The following is a 21,680-nucleotide window of genomic DNA, read 5'->3' as shown; positions in this document are numbered from 1 at the left end:
ATGCATGTGTGGGATTTATGCTAAGCTAATATTGATGTAAGAATTTCAATGTAAGGGGTAACTGCAGGGATAATGTGTCTCCTTGTGATGTCTTCAAGTAAGCGATTAGCGTACAACGTGCTCCATTTTATTTATTTATGTTTACTGCACATTTTATAATCCTTAATGTTGCATTTTAGTTGCTGAAAATCTGCTGACAGGTTCCCTTTAATTTGACTTCCCATGAACATCTTTACGTGTGGAAGTCAATTAATCGATTTACTTTTCATGATTATTTCGAGATAAGCATGTGTAAACCTTATTAATAATGTTAATGGTTTGCATTAGGGTGTAAAATAAAAGAATATTTATTACAGAGCTGAAATAAATTCCAATGTCCAAGTCATAGATTTTTTTTGTTTCTCATGCTTGCTAAAAAAAAAAATAATTGTAAATCAGTAACTTTACCATCAGAGAGCTTTGATATTCTGTGACTGAATATTGATCACACTTGACTGACAAGGAAATATGTTATCTGTGTATTCACATAAAAAGAAATGAAAAACAAGGACTTTTTTGTATTTTTGTTCTATCAATATTTGAGTACAACCAAATATTGAAATAGCTCACATTCTTCGTAATCAGAAAACTATGTAACCTTCCTACATTTAAAGTCACGTAGACGTGGCAGAGTTGTGTGTGGAAGACTTTACGGTGGCACACAAGACTCTTTGCTGACATAGTGTTCCTTGCGACGACGAATGATGCAACTATTCTTACCTAATGGCATGTTTCCATATTACGGTGTCGCATGAAACATGAAGAAATAATATGTATGACATATGGTAAGAAGGAATTTTTAAGTACAGTATATGAATACACTTTTAGGGCTTGTTCTCTCAGTACCAGCATAGCGAATGAGGTTTCTGAAATCTGATGCACATGTTGATTATTTTTTCCTTGTAGATTTGAAACTTCTAATAAATACCAACTTGAGGATCACAGGAGGTCACTTTATGCATAAGTACATCTTTGGAGGAGATATACCTTCAGAATATCAAATACCAACCTACAAATAAAAACGAACTGCTAAGTCTCTAAAAAACTATATACTGTATATACTCGAATATAAGCCGAGTTTTTCAGCATTTTTTTTGTGCTGAAAATACCTCCCTCAGCTTATACTTGAGTGAGGTGTTCAGAATATGGAGGGGGAGGGGCAGCAGCGGAGCAGCAGGTCACAGAGGTAGGAGCCGGCTGCTGCGGCTAACTCCTGTGCCTGCTGCTAAAGAGAAATGAATATTCACTGTGTTGGCATTGAATATTTATTTTATTGTAATAGCTCGCACCATGTTAGCTGCAGCAGCCGGCTCCTGCAGCTGCTGGGCGGTCACGTGTGCCGCTACTAAAGAGAGGTGAATATTCATTTCACTTAAGTAGCGGCACACATGACTGCCCAGCAGCTGATACTGTGCGTGCTACTTAATACTCACTGCCCTCCATGCACATAGTTCCGGCGTGGGGAGCGGTGAGTATTCTGGCCGCTGTGCTCTGCTTGTTCGCAGTGCATGACGTCCCTGCCATGCGCTGCTTACAAGCATAAAGCAGCTGCTGGCATGCTGCAAGAGAGTGAGGGAAGGTAAATATAATGGTTTATTTTTTTCTGTTTTTTTGATGGGGGGCCAATCATACCAGGATAAGAATGGGGTTATGCATACACGGATAAGGATGGAGCCATGCATACAAGGATAGGTATGGAGCCATGCATACAAGGATATGGATGGAGCCATGCATACAAGGATAGGGATGGAGCCATGCATACAAAGATAAGAATGGAGCCATGCATGCAAGGATAGGAATGGAGCCATGCATACAAGGATAGGGATGGAGCCATGCATACAAGGATAGGGACGGAGCCATGCATACTAGGATAGGGATGAGGAGTCTTGCATACCAGGATAAGGATGAGGAGCCTTACATACAAGGATAGGGATGAAGAGCCATGCAGACAAGGATAGATATGAGGAGCCCGTGCATACCAGGATGGCAATGAGATGGACATGCATACCAGGATGGAGATGAGGGGACACTGCATACCAGGATAGGGATTAGGAGCCATGCATACAAGGATAGGGATGAGGAGCCTTGCACACAAGGATAGGGATGAGGAGGCCGTGCATACCAGGAAGGGGATGAGGGGACAATGCATACCAGGCTTATACTCGATTTTCCCATTTTTTTTTACATAAAATTAGGTGCCTCGGCTTATATTCAGGTCAGCTTCTACTAGAGTATATACTGTATTCATTTTTATTAAGCTAAAGTATAGCCAGTACAAGGTATCTAAAAAGCAGGACTATAGAACACAGGATGACAAAAAAGACACGTCACTCCGAGAATTCAGATGTGGGGTGCGCAGAAAAGGATACCAGTCCCAATTCAATACAGAAAAAGAAATCCGGCACTCCCAAATGCAGAAAAAATATTTTTGCTTTATTCACAGCTTAATAATCCACATGGTGTACATTCTATTTGTTATGTTTCGGTCACTATCATGGACCTTCTTCAGACAATGGCAAAACCTGTTAATATTGCAAAAAAATGACACTGTGGGTTCAGAATAGCGTGTAGCAACATAGGCAAGCTGCTCATGTGGAGCTGTGAGGAGAGAAGGAGGAGGAACAAAGCGCTGACAGAGATATGCTGTATCGCTATGGTGCAGTGGTGTGTCATACCACCACTTAGTGTTGCTGGACGTTTATCTGTCCAGGTTGCCTCCTCCTACTTTACTTCTTCAACCGCCTCCTCATCTGGTTGCAGGAAGTCCTGCACCACCAACTTTAGCACAGCCAGGAGGAAAGGACAGCAGGCTCTTCTTAAACTTCTCTTTTTGGGGGACAAATCCAACAACGCACAGGAGTTGTGGAATAGGATCGAACAGCAGACAGATGTGTGGTTGGTAGAGATGAGCGACTTTGCCTTTTTTAGGGTCGAGTTGGGTTTCATGAAACCCGACTTTCTCAAAAGTTGAGTCGAACAAAATCGGCCGACTATAGGGAAAAGTCGTGAAAAGTTGTGAAACATGGAACCCAAGGCAAGTCAATGGAGAGAAAAGTCGACAGTGAGTGGAGGACTGTAAACACACCTGGCATGAATTTTAACCCTAGGGGTGGCAAAATCTCTCTCTTCTCTCTCTCTTCTCTCCCTCTCCCTCTCTCTCCCTCCCTCTCCCTCTCCCACTCTCGCTCCCGCTACGTTCCGCTCCGCTTCTCTCATTGGCTGAAAAAAGTCACTTGCAAGCATTCGGTGAAACCCGACTTTGGCGCTTGGGTCGCCGACCGCATGGCCAACTTCACACTGTGGTCGGGTTTCATTTCATGAAACCCGACTTTGGCAAAAGTCGGCGACTTTTGAATCTGTGGTTGGTACTTAAACCTACAAAAGTGTCACCGTGGCCAACCGGGACATACCCCTAAGCCAGAAAATAACAACCAAAAAAGCCATTAGGAACTTACTATAAAAAGTCCTAATAAAAATTAAATAATTCCACTCAAATTAGATAATCATGAAATAATACAATTACAAAATATAGGGGTATTTTTTAGAAAAGTTATAAATTTTATTGCAACAATAGTATAAAAAATATACATGGTATTCAAAAGACAATATAGGTGCCAGCTAAATGAATTAATACTGCGTATGATGGAAAATACAGTACATAAAGAAACAAGCATCTCCTAGCAGGGCTGCATGTATAATAAATGGCAATGGTTTATAGTGATATGAAGTTAACAGACCAAGGAATCAATAAATATAGAATGCATGACCAATTGATCAGTAAAGCAACAACATAACTATAATAATCTAAGTATTACCTTGTGACATGTTGTAGAGCCGCATGCAGGGATGCTAGGAAGATGCACAGGAGCTGGCACCTATATTGTCTTTTGACTACCCTGTCTATTTTTTATACTATTGTTGCAGTAAAATGTATTACTTTTCTAAAAAATACCCCTATACTTTGTAATTGTATTATTTCATGATTATTTGAGTGGAATTATTTAATTTTTATTAGGACTTTTTATAGTAAGTTCCTAATGGCTTTTTTGGTTTTTAGGTGTGTGGTTGGTGTTGGAGAACCTCAAGCCCGGCCTGGTGATGTACATTAATGGGTGAACTCTCATAGCAGCTCTGGGCCTACCCGGTTTGACGCACATCCCTTGCCTGGCTCATGTGCTGAACTTATTATTGTTAATTATTATAGTGCCATTTTTTTCATGGTTGTTTACATGTGAAAAAGGGTATACATAATGAAAAACAAATACAATTCTCATAAACAATACAAGTCATCGATTGGTACAGGAGGAGAGAGGACCCTGCCCCTGAGGGCTCACAATCTACAAGGCATGGGTGAGGAGACAATAGATGAGCTTTTTGCAGTGTTTTTCATACATTCAAATAGGTGGGGAAAAAAGCACAAGTAAAAAATCTGGGAAAATCATGTATTTTATGTAGCATTTACCTGACAACAGTCTGGTGTTTGCAGCAGAAACATTTGCTGCAAATACTAAACATGTGAACACACCCTTATGGTTCTGTACTACTTGGTGGTTGTACAGTTGTATTACACCACGTGTATCATGCCTCACTCTGTAGGTTAGAATTCATACATTATATGTAGATCGCAATTCCCACTTCATCAGCATTTTACAGGGCATGTTTTGCGTACAGCCTACACAGACCAAGAGTTAAGGGGGCTTTACACATAGCGATTTCGCTAGCGATATCGCTAAAGCGTCACCGATTTTGTGACCCAGCAGCGATATCGCTAGCGATATCGCTACATGTGATACCTCCAACCGGCTCCCCCGCTGGCTATCGCTGATCGCGCGAGATCGTCCACGTCCATTTCTCGTCGTCGGCTTCCTGCTGGCGCTGACGAGTGAGCTATGGACGCGGGTGGAAGACGGTGGTCATCGCTTCGTCTGAAAGGTAAGTACGACCGCCGAGCATCGCTACATCGCTGGTGAGATCTGCCTGCGTGGGAGCTCACTAGCGACCATTTAGCGATGCACCAGCGATCCTGACCGGGTCGTATCGTGGTTGGGATCGCTGGTGCATCGTTAAATTTAAAGGGGCCTTTACAGTATGAATCAGATCTGAATGTGTCATATGAAGCAGTGCACTTTTATGTTACATCTGATGACATTAGGAATAATATTATCTAGTTTGTTTATCTAGAAATAATTTGCATTTTCCAATACTAAGGAGATAAATAGTAGGTGTAAAGTAAGGCATTGATTTAACATATTAGAGGTGGTTTCCAGCCTATAAAATATTTAACTAAATTAATGATCAAGAGTAAATTTCAGTATCTACTTATCTACCGGCCAGGTCTCTGCAAATTTTTATTACCCTTTTACATGTAAGTGTAGGGAGACAAAAATGTACAACCCCTTATTGATTCCCAGCAGCACAAAGGGGTTCTGTTTTCACAATAGATATGAGACCTAGCCGTGGATAATTATGCCATATTTTTTGGTCATTCCACAAATGTCCCTGACGGGAAAATTCACTAATGGTTGTAAAGAGCGACCAGAATGGTGACCGGTCTGCAAACCCTGTCTTATGAGGAAAGGTTGCAGGATTTGGGAATGTTTAGTTTGCAAAAGAGAAGACTGAGAGGAGACTTAATAGCTGTCTACAAATATCTAAAGGGCTGTCACATTGTAGAAGGATCAACTTTATTCTCATTTGCACAAGGAAAGACTAGAAGCAATGGGATGAAACTGAATGGGAGGAGACACAGATTAGATATTAGAAAAAACTTTTTGACAGTTAGAGTGATCAATGAGTGGAACAGGCTGCCACGAGAAGTGGTGAGTTCTCCTTCAATGGAAGTCTTCAAACAGAGGCTGGACAGACATCTGACTGGGATGATTTAGCGAATCCTGCTTTGAGCAGGGGGTTGGACCAGATGGCCCAGGAGGTCCCTTCCAACTCTACGATTCTATGATTCTATGATTCTATGATTCTAATCTAATGACCTGCTTCTGAAATTCCCATACAACAGTAGCTGGCCATTTCCTACCCTACATATAGTGAAGACAATTTAAATGAATAAAAGGTGATCCGTAGAACGTGCCCGCTTGTTATGGGATCCTTAGAGATAAAGTACCTAAAGTTATTGGTCTCAGCTTCCTTGATACCGGTTGGCAAAGACTGTACAGGATTTCCCATCCAAACAGTGGTGTAGAAAGTACATAGATGGAAAACAAGAAGCCCTTCTATTATGAGCAGAAAACCCAGGATTCTAATATGAAAAGTGGAATTTAGATTTGCGCTATAGGGCCCCATCTTCTTCACTCCTGACCTGTAAAAAACCCGCCAATAATACCTTTCTGTGACTGCTAGATACATTATAATGCAACTCAGGATTGATTTATATGCTAACCATAACATTATAATTAACACTCTTCAGTAGCTTTGCCAAGTTAGAGCCAGTCTCACTCCTGGAAAAGAGATATTTTAATGTCAAACTGAAGTCAAATAGTACATTGTGTTATCTCACACTGCATTAATATGTTGATAAAGCAGTATAGCACAATATTTTCTTTCTATTATTATTTCAAATATTCAAACTATATTAATGAGAACATCATTTTGGAGAACTAATTATTTCTATTTGTCTTGTGTCACACTTTCTAATTCCCCTATATTAGAACAGCCAAAGCAAATTAATTGCTTTTCCAGCAGTTGAACCTCAGCCAAGAATGAGCTCACGTTCTCATTCTGCTTACTTCTTTCTAGGACTGTATCGTGCTAGACATCCCCCTTAATAGAGAGCATGGTCTGGAGAATACCTTTCCTCACGTTCTGTATTGCCTTGCACTTGATGAAATGTATATACGTTTAAGTGACCCACTAGGAAAGATAAAGTTCTTAGCTGCGAGATTACAGATCAAAACAGTTAAAGTGAAATTAAAATTAAATGAATGAATCTCAGCGAAGCAAAAAAAGCAGTAATTAATGGTTCCCTTAATTGTCTTCATAAAATATTTGCATGGGTCTAATTTGCATAATTTGCATGTATTAATTAATCTTTCAAAGGAATTTTGTGCTGAGAGAAGCCAAAAAATCTCTTTGTTTTATTTAACATCTAATGAAATATTTATCTTCTTTAATGAACTTCTCATCTTCATTAAAATAAAAATTGTGCAACTTTGTGTGTTTTAAATGTTTTTATAATTGAAGTCTTCTCAAAAACCTCTTTAAGCATCAAATGTCGACAGAACAAACATATTATCATGCTTTCTGCACCATTTCACTCCAGCTTACAGTATACAACTGTTTATTTTTGTTTCGATACAATTTGCATTTTGGGGAATATTCAAAATGGCATTTGTTTTTAAGCAGAAGTTTCTTTTCCTTCTGGCACAATTTAGCGGGTTACTAATGTTGTCGATATTGATAAACTGTTGAGAAACAAATATTCACTTTTACCAACCAGTAATTTCAATATCTGTATATTGCGATTATAATGTATTATTTATACATATCCTATATACCTAGAAACAACCAGGGAATTATGCCAGGGAAGAAAAACACCACGTGATGAGTCTCCCTATAAAAAGGCTACACCAACTCCCATTAACATAGCAACACTGGAGAATAAGGGTACCGTTACACTTAGCGATGCACCAGCGATCCCGACAACGATATGGATCGCTGGTGCATCGCTAAGTGGTCGCTAGTGAGCTGCCACACAGGCAGATCTCACCAGCGACATAGCAGGGGTCGGGGGTCGTTACTTACCTGTCAGATGCGGCGATCCTGACGTCCTCCCGCCCACGTCCACGCGTCGCTCGTCGGTGCCACAGGAAGTCCAGCAGGAAGCGCCCGACGAGAAATGGTCCAGGACGTTCTCATGTGATCAGCGATGAGCAGCGGGGGAGCCGGTCGGAGGTAAGTATCAGACATAGCGATATCGCTAGCAATATCGCTGCTACGTCCCAAAATTGGTGACGTTACAGCGATATTGCTAGCGATATCGCTATGTGTAACGGGGGCTTAAAGGTGTACTAGGTGAATTTGTTGATTTAACCCTGCTGTTATGTTCGGTCAAAAACGACCGATTTTGAACTTTAATATTTTTTTAAAATATTCAAGATGCGGTTCTGAAACTTGTGGTTGATTGACTTTTCCTCATTTGAGGGGTTCTTACTATGGGTACTTTTTTTTTTTGTTTACTTTTTGCTCCACAATTTTTTATACACTTGTACTGTTCGGTCAAAAATGACCAATAGCCTTTTATAGTGATCTCAAGCCATGTTATGAGTAAAATAAAAGAGCTGTAATCTCATTTTGTACTATATATTACATCTACTACTATTTATCAATTTATTTAGGTCCTTTTGGTCCATGCAGATTTACACATACATACATTTTCTCATTACAATGCTGCTGATGGATTACATTCCAGTATAGTTATGTGCCAAATATTTTTACCCTGCTGTTCATGTAAAATAGTTCAATTCATTTCTCAACATTTCATATTGTAAACGAACATATTCTCTTTTTTTACTTGTGTTCCCTGATCTAATTTCTGTGAAATGCTGACCTGAAAGAGTACTAATAAATTCTGTCTGAAAAGTGTGTTTGTTTATAAACAACCAGGTTCACATACAATATAATACTGCAAAAATTATTCAATTAAAACACTTAAATTAGCTAAAAATCAAAACTTTATTAGGTCCGGTCAAAAATGACCGGAACATAACAAGTGCATAGTGGTAACGAACAGAATAGCAGGGTTAAAAAGTGAACAATTTTATTCAGGTAGAAAGTACAAAAAGTCTAAAAGACATAGTAACAAACTCACCATAGTGCACCAGAAAAACATACAGGCAGAGACAGGAAACAACCCCTCTGAAAAGCTATCCCCATTCAGTATAGGAAGCCCAGGCCAAGTGACCCATAGTAGTAAAGCGTACTACCGATGACAGAGTAAAAATTCAGCTAAGGACACTAATGACAGGGCTTACCAAGGTAGTGGAGATATCAGAGGGAGGATCCCAAGGCCAGATGTCCTCCCCGACGCGCGTTTCACATGGCAAAACGCCGCTGCTGACACAATGCTCTTTTAGCCAGTAGCTCTCTCATGACTCTCTTATACACGCATGCGCTCAAAATGGTTGGTGTTTGTATAATTTCAATGGGGGGCGCAGAAAGCTAATGCTAGACACTGTTGTTAGTGGCTTATCTAGGAAGAGAACAAAAAATAGGGCATTTAAAATCCAATTTTCCAATCCTTCTTTAGTCTGACATCATCTTGGAGCAAGAGATAGGAGGCCCCCGTACAGTTAAATTTGGCTGATTTTAATTTGTGCGAGGGTCCTTAGCAATGACATCTAACTAGAACAACACTAATAAAATCTTAAACCGGTGACTAATCCTATAATATCCTCCAGTCTATTTATCTATGCCTGTTTAATCCGTATTCTACATTTTCTTTTTTTTAATTGATATATTTTTTTAATTGATATTTCCTGCTTCGAGCTTTATTCTTAAACTTGCCATTCCCAGTAAAATACCTAGCAGGAATTAGCAGATGGAAAAAAATGAAAAATTAAAGAAGTTAACATTTAAAACTGACATTTTGCAAATCACTTTATTAAATGATTTGTTTTCAGTCTTGTAAAAAATGCATGTAAGTGTTTTCAAAACCCCAGCTTTTCCCCAGTCTATTTGCCCGCCTTTCATTGTGTTGATAACAGAACATACTCATTTGGAGTACAGATGATGGCAGTGAAAGAGTTATTACTAGAGTTGAGCGACTTTTGGTTTTTTAGGGTCGCGTTTCGTTTCGTGAAACCCGACTTTTCCAAAAGTCGGGTCGAGCAAGATCGTCCGATTATAGGGAAAAGTCGGAGTCGTCCCGAAACACGAAACCCAATGTAAGTCAATGGGGAATAAAAGTCGGCAGTGAGAGGAGGACAGGAAACACACCTACAGTGCCCATTTGAATGCCAAAAGCATCAATTCTTCTTACTTAAGCTTGTCAACCTTAATTAACTTCATAATACAAGTTACGCACTGAAAAATGGGGGTTATTTGGCTAAATTTGTGGGGGGGGAGGGCTGGCTGCAGGTTTTCATGTGCCCTCTACGAAAGAGCGCCCCTTTAACACATACCACAACTCATCATGCTCCGATACGGCAGAGAAATAGCGGTATAGTACAATGAAAAATACCTCACTTTTTACATCTCATGACGAGGCCCATCTATTTCTCCATACAAAATCATTGGTCCCATATAATGTTTGAAACAGTATATGATGAGCTCCACATAATGCTACAGTATATGTTGGTCCCCATGGATGAAGCTCCACTGTCTTATGGGCCCAAATAATGCTCCAAACATAATGGGCCCCATTTCTAATGCTCTAGTGTATAATGGGCCCTGTAAATGCTGCTCCAGTGTCTGATGTCCACCTTTGGAATGTTCCAGTGTATGGTGGGCCCCATCTATCATTCTCCAGAGTATAGTGCTCCCCAAAAATTGCTGTCCCAACATTGAAAACAATCAAATAAGTCTCCTCGCTAGGGAATCCCTGTACTTGTCTGGACAGGTGCTGTAGCTTGCTTAACAGCTCGCCAGCCGTTCTCACGCCCAGTATGGATTGCACGTGATTGCACAAAGGTTAGAAAGGGTACCGTATCCCTGGATAACATGTATGGATAGCGTACACATTCAAAATATATGTCTATACAGCATGAGGCAGGCTCAGACGGTGTTAGGCCCAGTATGGATTGCACGTCATTGCACAAAGGTTAGAAAGGGTACCGTATCCCCGGATAACATGTATGGATAGCGTACACATTCAAAATTTATGTCTATACAGCATGAGGCAGGCTCAGACGGTGTTAGGCCCAGTATGGATTGCACGTCATTGCACAAAGGTTAGAAAGGGTACCGTATCCCCGGATAACATGTATGGATAGCGTACACATTCAAAATATATGTCTATACAGCATGAGGCAGGCTCAGACGGTGTTAGGCCCAGTATGGATTGCAAATCATTGCACAAAGGTTAGAAAGGGTACCGTATCCCCGGATAACATGTATGGATAGCGTACACATTCAAAATATATGTCTATACAGCATGAGGCAGGCTCAGACGGTGTTAGGCCCAGTATGGATTGCACGTCATTGCACAAAGGTTAGAAAGGGTACCGTATCCCCGGATAACATGTATGGATAGCGTACACATTCAAAATATATGTCTATACAGCATGAGGCAGGCTCAGACGGTGTTAGGCCCAGTATGGATTGCACGTCATTGCACAAAGGTTAGAAAGGGTACTGTATCCCCGGATAACATGTATGGATAGCGAACACATTCAAAATATATGTCTATACAGCATGAGGCAGGCTCAGACGGTGTTAGGCCCAGTATGGATTGCACGTCATTGCACAAAGGTTAGAAGGGGTACCGTATCCCCGGATAACATGTATGGATAGCGTACACATTCAAAATATATGTCTATACAGCATGAGGCAGGCTCAGACGGTGTTAGGCCCAGTATGGATTGCACGTCATTGCACAAAGGTTAGAAAGGGTACCGTATCCCCGGATAACATGTATGGATAGCATACACATTCAAAATATATGTCTATACAGCATGAGGCAGGCTCAGACGGTGTTAGGCCCAGTATGGATTGCACGTCATTGCACAAAGGTTAGAAAGGGTACCGTATCCCCGGATAACATGTATGGATAGCGTACACATTCAAAATATATGTCTATACAGCATGAGGCAGGCTCAGACGGTGTTAGGCCCAGTATGGATTGCACATCATTGCACAAAGGTTAGAAAGGGTACCGTATCCCCGGATAACATGTATGGATAGCGTACACATTCAAAATATATGTCTATACAGCATGAGGCAGGCTCAGACGGTGTTAGGCCCAGTATGGATTGCACGTCATTGCACAAAGGTTAGAAAGGGTACCGTATCCCCGGATAACATGTATGGATAGCGTACACATTCAAAATATATGTCTATACAGCATGAGGCAGGCTCAGACGGTGTTAGGCCCAGTATGGATTGCATGTCATTGCACAAAGGTTAGAAAGGGTACCGTATCCCCGGATAACATGTATGGATAGCGTACACATTCAAAATATATGTCTATAAAGCATGAGGCAGGCTCAGACGGTGTTAGGCCCAGTATGGATTGCACGTCATTGCACAAAGGTTAGAAAGGGTACCGTATCCCTGGATAACATGTATGGATAGCGTACACATTCAAAATATATGTCTATACAGCATGAGGCAGGCTCAGACGGTGTTAGGCCCAGTATGGATTGCACGTCATTGCACAAAGGTTAGAAAGGGTACCGTATCCCTGGATAACATGTATGGATAGCGTACACATTCAAAATATATGTCTATACAGCATGAGGCAGGCTCAGACGGTGTTAGGCCCAGTATGGATTGCACGTCATTGCACAAAGGTTAGAAAGGGTACCGTATCCCTGGATAACATGTATGGATAGCGTACACATTCAAAATATATGTCTATACAGCATGAGGCAGGCTCAGATGGTGTTAGGCCCAGTATGGATTGCACGTCATTGCACAAAGGTTAGAAGGGGTACCGTATCCCCGGATAACATGTATGGATAGCGTACACATTCAAAATATATGTCTATACAGCATGAGGCAGGCTCAGACGGTGTTAGGCCCAGTATGGATTGCACGTCATTGCACAAAGGTTAGAAAGGGTACCGTATCCCCGGATAACATGTATGGATAGCGTACACATTCAAAATATATGTCTATACAGCATGAGGCAGGCTCAGACGGTGTTAGGCCCAGTATGGATTGCACGTCATTGCACAAAGGTTAGAAAGGGTACCGTATCCCCGGATAACATGTATGGATAGCGTACACATTCAAAATATATGTCTATACAGCATGAGGCAGGCTCAGACGGTGTTAGGCCCAATATGGATTGCACGTCATTGCACAAAGGTTAGAAGGGGTACCGTATCCCCGGATAACATGTATGGATAGCGTACACATTCAAAATATATGTCTATACAGCATGAGGCAGGCTCAGACGGTGTTAGGCCCAGTATGGATTGCACGTCATTGCACAAAGGTTAGAAAGGGTACCGTATCCCCGGATAACATGTATGGATAGCGTACACATTCAAAATATATGTCTATACAGCATGAGGCAGGCTCAGACGGTGTTAGGCCCAGTATGGATTGCACGTCATTGCACAAAGGTTAGAAAGGGTACCATATCCCCGGATAACATGTATGGATAGCGTACACATTCAAAATATATGTCTATACAGCATGAGGCAGGCTCAGACGGTGTTAGGCCCAGTATGGATTGCACGTCATTGCACAAAGGTTAGAAGGGGTACCGTATCCCCGGATAACATGTATGGATAGCGTACACATTCAAAATATATGTCTATACAGCATGAGGCAGGCTCAGACGGTGTTAGGCCCAGTATGGATTGCACGTCATTGCACAAAGGTTAGAAAGGGTACCGTATCCCTGGATAACATGTATGGATAGCGTACACATTCAAAATATATGTCTATACAGCATGAGGCAGGCTCAGACGGTGTTAGGCCCAGTATGGATTGCACGTCATTGCACAAAGGTTAGAAAGGGTACCGTATCCCTGGATAACATGTATGGATAGCGTACACATTCAAAATATATGTCTATACAGCATGAGGCAGGCTCAGACGGTGTTAGGCCCAGTATGGATTGCACGTCATTGCACAAAGGTTAGAAGGGGTACCGTATCCCCGGATAACATGTATGGATAGCGTACACATTCAAAATATATGTCTATACAGCATGAGGCAGGCTCAGACGGTGTTAGGCCCAGTATGGATTGCACGTCATTGCACAAAGGTTAGAAAGGGTACCGTATCCCTGGATAACATGTATGGATAGCGTACACATTCAAAATATATGTCTCAGGAGGCAGGCTCAGACGGTGTCAGGCACAGTATGGATTTGACGGCCCAGATTACACAGCGGAGGAGCAGGGAGAGGTAAGGATTGCAAATGCTGGGGCCCTGGCCAAGCAAGGGCGGCCCACTCGTGGGCGTCGGTACTGGCACTGGGCCCCTCATAGTACAGCGGTGTGTCTGACGGCGGGTGTGCACCACCACCGTCAGAGACACTTGATTGCACTATGAGGGACCCTGTGCCAGTGCCCGTGCCCAAGAGTCGGCCTACCCACCTGTCCAGGGCAACAGCACTAGCACGGTGTCGTGCCGTAGGTGGTGACCCCGGCCATGGGGGGGAGGCAGCACAGTTATGGAGTTTTAGAAAGTGGCATATGTTGATGTTGGACATTCAGCTGATGCAAAAGGCAAAATAGGTGAAGTACCAGGAAGAGGTGGACCAAAGCAAGCCATTTTTCTGTCACCCTATGTGTCATCAGGGGAAGGTGGGACAAAATCCTTGGAAACCCATGCGTGGTTCATTTTAATGAAGGTTAAATCCACATTTTGGGTTGACAGACGGGTCCTTTTTTCTGTCAGGATTGATCCAGCTGCACTGAAGACTCTTTCCGATAGCACACTTGCAGCAGGGCAAGCGAGCTCCTGTAAGGCATATTGGGCCAATTCAGGCCAGGTGTCCAGTTTAGCGGCCCAATAGTCAAAGGGGAATGACCTGTGTGGGAGAACATCGATATGGGAGGAAAAGTAGTTTGTAACCATAGTTGACAACTGCTGTCTCCTGTCACTTTCCATCGATGCAGTATTACCAGTTGTGTGAGCGGTATTTGAAAAATCAGTCCACAACATTGTCATGAAACCCCTGTCTCCAACGCCACTTCTGCTGTGTGCACCACGAACACCTCTGCCAAGCTGCCCCCGGCCCGTACGGCTCTTGTGAGAACCATCACCGCTGCTGTGTGCTGGGAATGCCTCAAGCAACCGATTTACCAGAGTTGCTTGTTTATTAGCCAATATTAGGTCAAGGTTCTCCTGTGGCATGATGTTTTGTAATTTGCCTTTATAGCGTGGATCCAGGATGCTGGCCAACCAGTAGTCGTCATCGTTCATCATTTTGGCAATGCGGGGGTCCCTTTTTAGGATCCGCAAGGCATAATCTGACATGTGAGCCAATGTTCCCGCTGTCAATGATGCACTGCGAGTGCTGGGTGGAGGAGCACTTTCTGGCAAATCCACATCCCTCCAGTCACGCACAAACCCTGTACCAGACCTTGCCACGCCAACATTTTCACTTGCCCCACGAGATGCATCCTCCTCCCCTAAGTAATCATCCCCATCATCCTCCTCCTCCTCCTCCTCTTCTTCCTCCACCTCGTCCAGGAGAGGTCCCTGAGCAGACAATGGCTGAATGTCATCAAGGATTCCCTCCTCCTCTTCCTCCTCATCAACATTGGCTGCAGACGCCTGCTCCTTAAGGTGCGTCAAAGTTTGCATGAGCAGACGCATAAGTGGGATGCTCATGCTTAGGATGGCGTCGTCTGCGCTTACCAGCCGTGTGCATTCCTCAAAACACTGAAGGACTTTACAAAGGTCTTTCAGCTTCGACCACTGCACGCCTGTCAACTCCATGTCTGCTCTCAAAGTGCCTGGCCGTGTATCCTCCCACAAATGCATTATGGCCTGCCTCTGCTCGCACAGCCGCTCCACCATGTGCAGGGTGGAGTTCCACCTTGTTGCAATGTCGATAATGAGGCGGTGGTTGGGAAGGTGGAGCAATCGCTGCAGCTTCTGCATACGAACGGAGTGTACAGGCGACCGGCGGATGTGCGCGCACAGTCTTCGCACCTTCTGGAGCAGGGCTGTTAACTCCGGATAATTTTTGAGGAAGCACTGCACCACCAGGTTCAAGGTGTGAGCCAAGCAAGGTATGTGGCTGAGTTTTGAAAGGGCTATGGCTGCCACAAAATTACGGCCGTTATCACTAACTACCTTGCCTGCCTCAAGATGTACACTGCCCAGCCATGACTCAGTTTGTCGCTTCAAGTACTCGGCCAGCACCTCGGCGGTGTGTCTGTCGCCCAAACACATCATCTGCAACACAGCCTGCTGATGCTTTCCACTAGCTGCTCGATAGGGGGACACATCGTGTGCAACAGTGGCAGCTGCAGATGGAGTGCTCGTACGACTGCGCTCTGTGGACGAGCTTTCGCTTCTGGAGGAGGAGGAGGAGGAGGAGGAGGGTCGAACGCCTACAGCCAACTGTTTCCTATACCGTGGGCTAGGCAGCACTGTCCCACCACCGATGTCCCCTGTGGACCCTGCATCCACCACATTAACCCAGTGCGCAGTGATGGACACGTAACGGCCCTGGCCATGCCGACTGGACCATGCATCAGTTGTGAGGTGCACCTTTCCGCTCACTGACTGCTTGAGTGCATGGACAATGTGGTCTTTCACATGATGGTGGAGGGCTGGGATGGCTTTGCGAGAGAAGAAGTGGCGACTGGGTAGGTCATAGCGTGGTACTGCATAGGCCATGAGTTCGCGGAAAGCTGTGCTTTCCACCAACCGAAAGGGCATCATCTCAAACGAGATTAGTTTGGCAATGTGGGCGTTCAAACCCAGTGTACGCGGATGAGAGACTGAGTACTTTCTTGACCTACTCATAGTGTCTGGGAGGGTGAGCTGGACTTGAGAGCTGCATATGGTGGAAGTAGCGGTGGACAGGGCGGACTGAGAGAGGGTTGATGATGGTGATGGAGTTGGTGTTCTTTCTGATGGCCTAGAATCAGTCTTTCGTTGATATAACAGTGGGATTCCCTGACTGCTGTGGCCTTGCAACGACACCTCAACATTTGCTGCTGTGCTAACTGGTGGGCTTACAGTGGGGGAAACAATGTAGCATTGCTGACTACCTTCGTTGTGATCAGTTGCACATGTGGCACTTGAGGTTTGGTGTTGTGTCCACGCTTGCAAGTGCATGCTGGTTAAATGTCTAAGCATGCAACTGGTATTCAAATTTTTCAGATTTTTCCCTCAGCTAAAGGTCTTTGCGCACTTCTTACAGATAGCCTTGGCCTGATCATGAGGATTTTGGTCAAAAAAGTGCCACACTGCACTCTTCCTACTTTGGCAGACATTTTGCGGCCTAGCACGCTGTGATCTTTTGACCCTCAGGACAAGCTGTCCAGCAACTCTTTTGATGTTTGGAACCTGTCTTTGGAGTGCTCCGGGCCTGCCAGATAACAGCTGTTGCAATGTCGATGTCTGCTGTGGATGCTCCTCATCTGAGCTATTGGAAGTAGCACCCTCTTCCCCCAATGGATGCCAATCTGGGTCAACAACTGGGTCATCCATCACCTCCTCTTCTATGTCATGTGCACCTTCCTCTGTGTCACCGTGTATGGTGGTATAGTGTGCGGGAAGGGGCACCTGAGTCTCATCAGGGTCAGAATCTGGCTCTGTACACTGCGAGGACAATGTAGTGCTCTGAGTGAATGTACCAGCAGAATCATCCATCAGCGGCTGTGCATCAGTGCACTCCATGTCAGATTCATCTTGGCCTGGGTAATTCACCATTTCACTTGATAATCCAGGCATGGTATGTGAAAACAGCTCCATGGAGTAATCAGTAGTATGGCCTGCGTCATCCTTCAATCTTGGTTGGGGTGAAGGACACAAGGAAAGGTGTGGTTCATGAACATGAGCCTCCAATGACGACTCAGTGCTTTTACTTTTTACAACTGAAGAAGAGGAGGCGATAGAGCTGGAGGCTGAGTCAGCAATGTAAGACAAAACTTTTTCCTGATGCTCTGCCTTTAAAAGCGGTTTGCCAACTCCTAGAAAACTAAGCGTTCGAGGCCTTATGTAGCCAGACAATGATGCAGGGTCAGCACCTCCTGCATTCGGTCCTATTTTGCTCTTGCCACTACCATCAGATCCACCACCAACACCATCATTACCAGCTGCCAACCCCCGCCCAATTCCACGGCCTCTTCCACCAGCCTTCCTCATTTTTGGTAGAAATGTAGACAAAATCCAACAAACTATATAGTAATGTAAAACAAGGTACAAGGTGTCTATAGGACAGGGGAGTTTTAGAATTCCTGCACACTCTTGTGGACAGTGGACACTTGTGGATTGTGTGAGGCCCACTGATATCTGAGTGCTATGTGACACGCTCGATGGCACAGCTGCCTGTGACCAAAGTGACGAGAGGATAATGGAGATTTTGAATCTCTGCGTACACTTTTGGACACTGGACACTTGTGGATTGTGTGAGGCCCACTGATATCTGAGCGCTATGCGACACGCTCGATGGCACAGCTGCCTGTGACCAAAGTGACGAGAGGATAATGGAGATTTTGAATCTCTGCGTACACTTTTGGACACTGGACACTTGTGGATGGTGTGAGGCCCACTGATATCTGAGCGCTATGTGACACGCCCGATGGCACAGCTGCCTGTGACCAAAGTGACGAGAGGATAATGGAGATTTTGAATCTCTGCGTACACTTTTGGACACTGGACACTTGTGGATGGTGTGAGGCCCACTGATATCTGAGCGCTATGTGACACGCTCGATGGCACAGCTGCCTGTGACCAAAGTGACGAGAGGATAATGGAGATTTTGAATCTCTGCGTACACTTTTGGACACTGGACACTTGTGGATGGTGTGAGGCCCACTGATATCTGAGCGCTATGTGACACGCTCGATGGCACAGCTGCCTGTGACCAAAGTGACGAGAGGATAATGGAGATTTTGAATCTCTGCGTACACTTTTGGACACTGGACACTTGTGGATGGTGTGAGGCCCACTGATATCTGAGCGCTATGTGACACGCTCGATGGCACAGCTGCCTGTGACCAAAGTGACGAGAGGATAATGGAGATTTTGAATCTCTGCGTACACTTTTGGACACTGGACACTTGTGGATGGTGTGAGGCCCACTGATATCTGAGCGCTATGTGACACGCTCGATGGCACAGCTGCCTGTGACCAAAGTGACGAGAGGATAATGGAGATTTTGAATCTCTGCGTACACTTTTGGACACTGGACACTTGTGGATGGTGTGAGGCCCACTGATATCTGAGCGCTATGTGACACGCTCGATGGCACAGCTGCCTGTGACCAAAGTGACGAGAGGATAATGGAGATTTTGAATCTCTGCGTACACTTTTGGACACTGGACACTTGTGGATGGTGTGAGGCCCACTGATATCTGAGCGCTATGTGACACGCTCGATGGCACAGCTGCCTGTGACCAAAGTGACGAGAGGATAATGGAGATTTTGAATCTCTGCGTACACTTTTGGACACTGGACACTTGTGGATGGTGTGAGGCCCACTGATATCTGAGCGCTATGTGACACGCTCGATGGCACAGCTGCCTGTGACCAAAGTGACGAGAGGATAATGGAGATTTTGAATCTCTGCGTACACTTTTGGACACTGGACACTTGTGGATGGTGTGAGGCCCACTGATATCTGAGCGCTATGTGACACGCTCGATGGCACAGCTGCCTGTGACCAAAGTGACGAGAGGATAATGGAGATTTTGAATCTCTGCGTACACTTTTGGACACTGGACACTTGTGCATGGTGTGAGGCCCACTGATATCTGAGCGCTATGTGACACGCTCGATGGCACAGCTGCCTGTGACCAAAGTGACGAGAGGATAATGGAGATTTTGAATCTCTGCGTACACTTTTGGACACTGGACACTTGTGGATGGTGTGAGGCCCACTGATATCTGAGCACTATGTGACACGCTCGATGGCACAGCTGCCTGTGACCAAAGTGACGAGAGGATAATGGAGATTTTGAATCTCTGCGTACACTTTTGGACACTGGACACTTGTGGATGGTGTGAGGCCCACTGATATCTGAGCGCTATGTGACACGCTCGATGGCACAGCTGCCTGTGACCAAAGTGACGAGAGGATAATGAAGATTTTGAATCTCTGCGTACACTTTTGGACACTGGACACTTGTGGATGGTGTGAGGCCCACTGATATCTGAGCGCTATGTGACACGCTCGATGGCACAGCTGCCTGTGACCAAATTGACGAGAGGATAAGGGAGATTGGATTGCTTTTAAAAAAGCAGTTTGCGGAGCAGTGGGTAAACAGCAATGCCAGCGTGTCAGGAAGCCTTAAAAGGCAGCCCAACAACCAACACCACTGATACACCACAATATAGCCTCCCCTTGCACTGCACACACAGTGACGTGTGTTGTGCAGGCCAAATCGCTAGCAGCAGAAGCAGTTTTTTTGTCTTCTTCCCTGCCTAACGCTCTCCCTACAGAATCAGCAGCAACCTCTCCCTATACTAAGATCGGCAGAAGTAAGATGGCGGTCGGCGTGCACGCCCTTTTATACCCCCTGTGACGCCCACCAAAGCAAGCCAATCACTTGCATGCCCTTCTGAAAGATGGTGGTGACCCGTGCCTATGTCATCGCGTTGCCCACAGTGTCCGTGGATCCTGATTGGCTGAAAAAGAGCGCAAAACAAACTTTTGAAACGCGACTTTGGCGCGTAAGTCGCCGACCTCGTGGCCGACCTCATCCTAGGGTCGGGTTTCGTTTCATGAAACCCGACTTTGCCAAAAGTCGGAGACTTTTGAATTTTTTCGACCCGTTTTGCTCAACTCTAGTTATTACCAGTCACCTCTTTTGAGTGTGGTGCACAACAATCTCCTGCGGCAGCTTGTCCCCAGAATTAGTAAGATGGACGTGCTGAGCACACCCTTTCACTGCCATCATCTGTACTTCAAATGTCTATAATCTGATATCATTGCTTCTCATGGCAGTCAAATACATTGGGGAAAAGCCAAGGTTTGGAAGCCACTTACATTTTTTTTACAGAAATTAAGATAAATCCCCTAATAATAAAGTAATCTGCAAACTTTCATAACTTTCCTTGTTGGGAAAAAAATGAAAGTTTAATGATTCTTTAAGTAAAATTTTGATAATGATTGATATGGGTAGAGTGTTTGCAAACTATTGCATTGACTCCATATGAATATCTGGTGCATCTCTGGTTTCCCTGTTATTGGATTGGTTGTTGGCCATCACAGAGAGAGCTCTGTTCTCCTTAAGCAGTAGGTTTTACACAGAAAAGTCCTATGACTGTGGCTAATTATCATATGAACTTACCTATTACATCGACATGCTGTTATATATGGTACAATGAGGAAGTCGGAGACTCACCTCCACTCTACAATGTATTGCCCAGATGGACAGATTGGTGGTCACTAGAGATGAGCGAACCCGAACTATAAAGTCTGATGCTGAACTCCGAACACAGACTTCTCCCGGAAGTCTGTATTTGTGCTTGGAGTTCCGAGAGAAGAGAGAGAGACACTGCTTCCTTTGGCTGCCCCCTAACCCTTACTATGAACATTTTACAGCACAAAAGTTCGGGTCCCCATTGACTTCTATGGAGTTTGGGTTGAAGTTAGAGTAGAGTTCTGGTACTCGAACCAAACTTTGGACTACACTTTTTTCAAAACCGGCGAACCCGAACAACCACGTGTCCGCTCATCCCTAGTAGTCACATGACATAGTGGCCAGTAATAAAAAGTTAAAAATATAGGCACAATTGCCAGTAATTTGGCTGGAACGGTACAAATTTGTGTTTTGCAAGCTACAGGTATTGAAGTTGTTCCGTCCTTATGTGATCTATAA

At 44.2% G+C, this 21,680-nt stretch overlaps 1 protein-coding gene across 7 annotated transcripts in view; it reads left to right on the top strand.

Moving 5' to 3' along the window:
- Positions 1-21,680, top strand: part of DACH1 (dachshund family transcription factor 1) — a 502,896-nt gene that overhangs the window by 468,811 nt on the left and 12,405 nt on the right. The window lies entirely within an intron of this gene.

Source organism: Dendrobates tinctorius, unplaced genomic scaffold (genome assembly GCF_039654945.1).
Source record: "Dendrobates tinctorius isolate UK_male_01 unplaced genomic scaffold, ASM3965494v1 ptg000064l, whole genome shotgun sequence".
NCBI lineage: Eukaryota > Metazoa > Chordata > Amphibia > Anura > Dendrobatidae > Dendrobates > Dendrobates tinctorius.
Note: the sequence above shows the minus strand (reverse complement) of the source record. Positions and strands in the feature narration are given on the sequence as shown.